Source organism: Epinephelus fuscoguttatus, linkage group LG3 (genome assembly GCF_011397635.1).
Source record: "Epinephelus fuscoguttatus linkage group LG3, E.fuscoguttatus.final_Chr_v1".
NCBI classification, from domain to species: domain Eukaryota; kingdom Metazoa; phylum Chordata; class Actinopteri; order Perciformes; family Serranidae; genus Epinephelus; species Epinephelus fuscoguttatus.
Window position 1 is genome coordinate 35,192,585 of NC_064754.1, and position 8,062 is coordinate 35,200,646.

Sequence of the window (8,062 nt, forward strand, 5' to 3'; positions counted from 1 at the left end):
TGCTGCAGGCATGCAGACTTACTTCCGCCTCCTGGTGCTGTATTCTGGTTTGCTGACTTCCGTTGTGTCCACCCCGACCGAGGCTACGCTAAATAGCCATAGAGAGAAAGGCTTTTTTTGTCGCTGTTGGGTTCAAATAAATATGCGGATCTTCAAGGGGGGTGATACCAACTAGGGACAGTTTTATGAATGGTAAAAAGTTCTGCACAGCTGCTTTAATGTGGCTGAAAACTAATCAATTGAGGCAGCATTTGCTCAACACAATCCATTTTAAGTACTTGACCTTGGGGGTTTTGGGAGTTATTGTAAACAAATATTAGGTATATACAGTCTGGAGCTGCTTCGTAAAATGAGTTTTATTTTATTGTAGTTTTCTTAGTTCTGAAACAGAAAATTTTCCCATATACTCAGAACATTCTCTCAGTGTCATCTAAAACATCTTCCCCAATCCACCCTTTGTCAAGACCCACCCATGGTCCCGCCCCCCTTGGTTAGTGCTGCTGGGTTCGACAAACCAAGCCTCACGGGTGATCATTCCCATAGGAAACAATGGAAAATACCGGGAGATTTAACTTTCTCGTAATTCGAATTGAATCAATCATTCTGTCCAAAAAGCAGTGTCAGTGATAGAGAACAAACATGGCTACAGTTGAGTGAAGTGGCATTACATGACATATCCGAAAACTTGTGAAAATCATTGTTTTGGCCTGATGTCTGACGGTAGCCATGGCCACTAACGTGAGCTGCTCCCCCGTGTATGCTAGCTCTCTCACCCATGTCGTCTCCACAGACTTACCCCTCAAGTCTGTCAGTGACCATTTCTGGAGCCAGGGATCACAAATATTATCAAAATGTTGGCAACAGGGCCTTCAGTATGCAGTGGAGTCTTATATACACAATGTTGCAGACACCCCAAGCACACCTTTTAACCACGTTAAAATAATATAACTCACTGATTTATCCGCGTTTGCTAGCTAGAAAGCTCTGCGTTTCACCGTGACGCCATTAACAACGAGCCTGGGAGAACACAGCCCAGGGCGGTTTGACGAACCCCAGTAAGTTAGCAACTGTTGCTATGGCGAGGAGCACTCTGGTTGGTGGGTCAGCAGACCAATCAGAAGGCCAACAAAGGGTCAATTCATTGTCTATGGAGCAGCTTCAGACTTTATACCTTATGACATCACAAAGATGAGTTTCAGCACTCTTACTTTTGGATTTGAAAGAGAGTTGTACATGTTCACTAATATTTTTTGACTGGTCTAGACCATATGGATAACATATATGATTTTTTAAAATGGGCATCCCCTTTCATTCCCCTTTTAAGTCCTTGTAGTTCAGAGAAGAGCCATGAGGAGAAAAGGGCCTTTAATTGTGGCATCATGTGTGATCTTGTTAGTTACTATGAAATGCAACATATGAAGAGATGGATTTCTGACGACGTAAAGAGGTGTGTGACTGTTTTTTTTAACCTTTGTTGTGGGTGTGTTAGTAGGAGTGCGTGGGATGCCTCAGCAGGGTGTGAATGTGTTAAGGTTTAGTTGTGTATTTGCATTGTCATAAGTTTGAATAATAACGCAGGTGTGTTTGTTACTCAAACAATCAGTGATGCAAATGACTCCCCCCCCACCCCCCACCCCCCACCCCACCCCCATTTTAACCTTAAAGTTATAAGTGCATTTAACTAAATTAATTAACTGCCTCTAACACACCTGGCATCTTTACCTGATGTCGTATCTGCTGCATCCTGCTTGTCATCACTTTCCTATACACACATACCTTTGTCACTCCAGAAACACACAGAAATGTGCTCTGCCCGGAGGGACTGAAGGTATTTGATGAGGCGAAGGTAAGTGGTTATCTGCAGGAAGAAACCAGAGATAACGCAGTATCACTAACGCTCTACTCTTTGTTTTTACATTTCTGTTAATCAGTTTAATCACGTTTCTTTATTTTGCCATTGTGAGATGGAAAGATGAAAGACACAGATGGAAATCTTTTTCAAAGCGAGGAATATCATTACATTTATTTGCTGACACTCCTATATGTTAAGAGTGAAAAAGTCCAACGTACATTACACACATCAAAGCTTTGTGAGATTGACTTTGTAAACCAGACAACCATGCTGTGTTTGTCTGCCCAGAGTAGTTTAGTGAAAGAGACTGACACACCCTCACTGTGTTTCCGCCTGTGTTTCCTCTCACTTCAACTGTTAGGAATTTAAACGCATGCCAATAATTCCCTGCCACGTTAAATGCTGCCATGTAAACTATGAAAATAATCTTGAGGATGTTACTGATCCCTTTTAATAACAGTTAGCTTCGACCTCGCTGACCTTTCACACCCTGAAGGACCAGAGTGCAGCCTTACATGTAGATTTACAGCTGTGTCTATGCAATGGTTGTCACTGGTTGTATTTCTCTGTAATGTTTTGTCTTTCTCTCAGGTCTCAGTGTGTCAGTCAGGTCAGTCCACCATTTTGGTTCAGACTGAAATGTCTCAGTGTCTAGGCCTATTAGATGAACTGCCACAAAGTCTTGTACAGAGGATTGTGGTCCTGTGAGGATGAACCATAATGACTATGGTGATATCCTGATGTTTCTTTATTGAGGTTAACATTTTTGTTTTTTATTAAAATATCTCGACAGCTACTGGATAGATCGCACTGACTGTGTTTCAGACACTCATGTCGTCCTCAGGATAAACTGTAAAAACTAGGGTTGAGCCGAATACTTGAAAGAAACAAGTATCTAGTACAAATTACTTTATACAACTGCAAGTATCATATGAGTAAAAGAAGGAAATTCACATTTTTGTAGCTGTTTACATTGTGATAAGAAATGATTTGAAGCTTAATATTAAATATATTAATATTAATATTAATATATAAATATATTAAATTAAATTAAATATTAGTAAATATTTTTTCTAATGAATAATGAGTATATAATAGCAACTGTTGGTTAGGCCACACACAGTTTTGATTTAATCCAAACCCACTTTTAGTATAAACTCCACCCATTTTACGTACAAACATAGATATAGATAATTTAGTTGGTTGAACAGATACAGACACAGATACAGATAATGGTGTACTCGCTCATCCCCAGTAAAAACTCTGACTCCCTGACTTTCCATCTAAAGTGCCATCATCAGGTCAAAATTTCACTTTGTCCATTAATGGCCAAAATTACATACTAAATAAATACTAAAGTAAATACTTAAACTAATGACATTCCCATCAGCGTCAGTGCTACATTGTTTTTTGTGCTAATTAGCAAATGCTGCCAAGCTAACATGTTAAATTAGAGGACGAACATTGTAAACATTAAACCTGCTTAATGTCAGCATGTTAGAATTGTTGTTGTGAGAATGTTAGCATTTAGCTAATGTCAAAGACAAATTTATATATACAGTACAGGCCAAAAGTTTGGACACACCTTCTCATTCAATGCGTTTTCTTTATTTTCATGACTATTTACATTGTAGATTCTCACTGAAGGCATCAAAACTATGAATGAACACATGTGGAGTTATGTACTTGACAAAAAAAGGTGAAATAACTGAAAACATGTTTTATATTCTAGTTTCTTCAAAATAGCCACCCTTTGCTCTGATTACTGCTTTGCACACTCTTGGCATTCTCTCGATGAGCTTCAAGAGGTAGTCACCTGAAATGGTTTTCCAACAGTCTTGAAGGAGTTCCCAGAGGTGTTTAGCACTTGTTGGCCCCTTTGCCTTCACTCTGCGGTCCAGCTCACCCCAAACCATCTCGATTGGGTTCAGGTCCGGTGACTGTGGAGGCCAGGTCATCTGCCGCAGCACTCCATCACTCTCCTTCTTGGTCAAATAGCCCTTACACAGCCTGGAGGTGTGTTTGGGGTCATTGTCCTGTTGAAAAACAAATGATCGACCAACTAAACGCAAACCGGATGGGATAGCATGTCGCTGCAGGATGCTGTGGTAGCCATGCTGGTTCAGTGTGCCTTCAATTTTGAATAAATCCCCAACAGTGTCACCAGCAAAACACCCCCACACCATCACACCTCCTCCTCCATGCTTCACAGTGGGAACCAGGCATGTGGACTCCATCCGTTCACCTTTTCTGCGTCTCACAAAGACATGGCGGTTGGAACCAAAGATCTCAAATTTGGACTCATCAGACCAAAGCACAGATTTCCACTGGTCTAATGTCCATTCCTTGTGTTTCTTGGCCCAAACAATTCTCTTCTGCTTGTTGCCTCTCCTTAGCAGTGGTTTCCTAGCAGCTATTTGACCATGAAGGCCTGATTCGCGCAGTCTCCTCTTAACAGTTGTTCTAGAGATGGGTCTGCTGCTAGAACTCTGTGTGGCATTCATCTGGTCTCTGATCTGAGCTGCTGTTAACTTGCGATTTCTGAGGCTGGTGACTCGGATGAACTTATCCTCAGAAGCAGAGGTGACTCTTGGTCTTCCTTTCCTGGGTCAGTCCTCATGGGTGCCAGTTTCGTTGTAGCGCTTGATGGTTTTTGCGACTCCACTTGGGGACACATTTAAAGTTTTTGCAATTTTCCGGACTGACTGACCTTCATTTCTTAAAGTAATGATGGCCACTCGTTTTTCTTTAGTTAGCTGATTGGTTCTTGCCATAATATGAATTTTAACAGTTGTCCAATAGGGCTGTCGGCTGTGTATTAACCTGACTTCTGCACAACACAACTGATGGTCCCAACCCCATTGATAAAGCAAGAAATTCCACTAATTAACCCTGATAAGGTGTGCAAAGCAGTAATCAGAGCAAAGGGTGGCTATTTTGAAGAAACTAGAATATAAAACATGTTTTCAGTTATTTCACCTTTTTTTGTTAAGTACATAACTCCACGTGTTCATTCATAGTTTTGATGCCTTCAGTGAGAATCTACAATGTAAATAGTCATGAAAATAAAGAAAACGCATTGAATGAGAAGGTGTGTCCAAACTTTTGGCCTGTACTGTATATATTTATTTATTTATTTTTTCTCTCATTTCTAGCTCAGAGCACTGCTGTAGCTAAGCAGCCTCAGAGAGCTATGAATTCTCAACATCACTCGCGATCTTAAAGGTTCAATTAAGGTGTGATAAAAAAAAAAAACAGACTCATTTTTCAGTTCTCTATAATTTTCCTGTGATCTTGAGAAAACAAAAGTCATTTTCTTGTGATAAAATGTCTAATTATCTTAAGAAATCAGCCTTGTGTTTTCTTGAGATTAAAGGTAGGGTCTGGAGGATTTTCCAGTTGCTGTTTGTAAACACACATTCAAATTCGGCCCCTCCTATCAGGCTCAACTCTCCCGGGTGTACAGAGCTCGGAGGTATGGAAGAAGGCTTCACAGAAGAGGTTCAGGCAAGGCTCGTGCTGGTGCACGCTCAGACACGTTCGGGCATGGCACCTGCGCTCTCTCATTGGCTGGGGAAATCTCCGCCCAGAAGCGGTCCGAGCTCACAAAAACATCAAAATACAGTTAAAGGGCAGGAGCTCTGCAAACAGAGTCACCACCACACATGAGTAGAAGCCCATAGGTGATGATTAAGCAGGATTTCATTTGTATATGTCTATATTTTGTTTTGTTTGAAAATCCTCCAGATCCTATCTTTAACATAAATTAATCCATTATCACAAGGAAAACAACTTTGATCTTGAGGCATTTGCAGGGCCTTTCTTGGCTTTTGTATGACCAGGCTCCCCGATTCATTCAAAACATTTACTGGACTCAGTCTCTCCCCAGCTGGCCACCAACATCTTTCTAATATAGGTCAGGAAACGTCTAATGCCAACACCACCTTAATGTAGAATAGCAACATTTAGCCATAAGGTATGGAGAACAAAACCTAGCATCTGCAAAACTTCATAATGTTAACATCTACACAACATGAAATTCTGACTTAGACATTCAAAATATCATCAACACGATTTTTATTCAAACCAAAATTTAACGTCTGTCCAACATAAGAGTCAAAAGTCTTCCTGACATTATTTTGAAATCCATTGCCAGCTGGGGGTTCAGTGTGTTCTTCAGAGAGACACTTGGACAGAAAAAACTGAAGCATTTTGAACTTTAAGGTTATGATGTGGAGGACCCCACAGTGGTACTTTAGTATCACAACACTAAACTACTTTAATGTTGAGATTAATAATTCAACCTTGACCTCAGAAACAGTCGGCCCACAAGAAAGTTCATTTGGTATTTTCTCTTGAGCTTTCTATTATATGACCAGATGTTTTTCAGCAGATGTTGTGGAGCACTTTTGGTCTAAGTTGGCTTTCAATCTTATAGAGACTTATTACAAAAATAATAATACAGTTTTTTTCTTGACGTTTAAGCCAATATGAACAAAAAGTCCTTAAAGAAAAGAAAAATGGAAATTTTGACATTAACTGGGCCAACTCAATCTGCTGAGGAAGATCATCTGTTTCAACCAAAAGCTCCAGAGCAGCTACTAAGTGGACTGTGTGGTGAGATTGTCTGTGTTGTTTTGGTATTATTTAAATATGATCTACACAGTAGCATCTCTCAGGTCATGCCCAAAAAAATCTCATTAAAAGAAATAACACCACATAGTATTTCTCTGAGCAACAGAAAGAGTATCTGTTTTTCCAGACAGGTGGACGCACCCACACACACACACAGAGAGAGAGAGAGAGAGAGAGAGAGAGAGAGAGAACGACGGTATGACTGGACTGATCAAAAATGTGTGCTCTCTGTGCTGTTCCTCACTCTGCTGCTGAGAAAGCTGCCCCGCTGCATTCCTCACCGTGATTTTCTTTTGTTGATATGCTGCAGAGAGACGCCCTGATCCCGAATGACTCGTGTGCCTGTAGATGCTACACTTGGGCCTTTGCAGTGTATGGAGCCATCTTTTATCATCAACATTGTTATTACATGTGCCTCCACTGTATATACAGGCATTACATAATGCACTTCCTCTCTGGCCCACAGGCTCGCAGACACCTTTCCATTGTTGACTATATACATTTTGTCTGTGTCTGTGGAGTTTATCTGTCAGTGAAGATGGGTGTGAACAGAACAAATAAATCAATAAATAAATAAATTTAAGGAAAATGTAAAGTTGTAAATAATCTATCACTGAAAATAAGATCACTGAAATATGTTAAACTGCTTTGTTAGCCTGCAAAAACACATTAAGGACTTTCTGAATCCAGTCACTGTTTGACAGGTTTGTCTTTGTGGAAGTAAGTCAACAGTTACCACACTGGGGAAAATCAGAATATATGAGGGTTAAAGCAGAAGTCAGTTGTTCCTTAAAGATGGCATGTTACATAGGACTGGAGAAAAACATACTCTTGATGGAAGGAGGTATCTCATCTTCTCACAAAGAACGGTGGGTCATGCTTAAAAGTAAATAATGGTGTACCTTGCAAGACGTAGATCAATGCATCTACAGAGACAGAACCATACATGCCCAGCCCCCTTTATCATGTCTTTTTGTATGATTTAATTGTAAATGTAACAGCTAACAAAAGTGGGGTAAAAATGAGGGAAATGGATAGAAAGGACTTTGCCACAATCCTCTGCTTCATGCAGCTGAAATTAATAAAAGCATGTTTCATATCAGCACTTTGTGCATGAAATGTCATATGAAAGAATCTGTTATTTTCAGATACACAGTATATTGTTAACTTCATTGGTAAGAGTAAAAACTGGTTTTCAAATCAGACCCCCTAGGCCAGTGGTTCTTAATGTTTTTCGTGTAAACCATGAGCGGATTATGAAACAATAAGCCCCTGGGCACAAACATGCAAAACGCCCTGTCCCCTCATCTGTAGTGAGGCAAGACACACAGACTTTGTGGTAGGTCTGCCTCTCTGTTGTTGTGTTGTGCGTCTCTCTGTAGTCGTTATGGATATTTTTGTGGTTTTCTGTCTCTTTGTGGAATTTTGTGTTTGGTCATGTGTCTCTTTGTGTTTGTTGTCTCACTTTTAGTAGTTGTTTTGTGTCTCTTTGCAGTTCCTTTGCCTCTCTTTGTGGTCTTTATGAGTCTCTTCCTGGTCGGTACATCTTAACATGAGTGACATTTTGCAGATGAA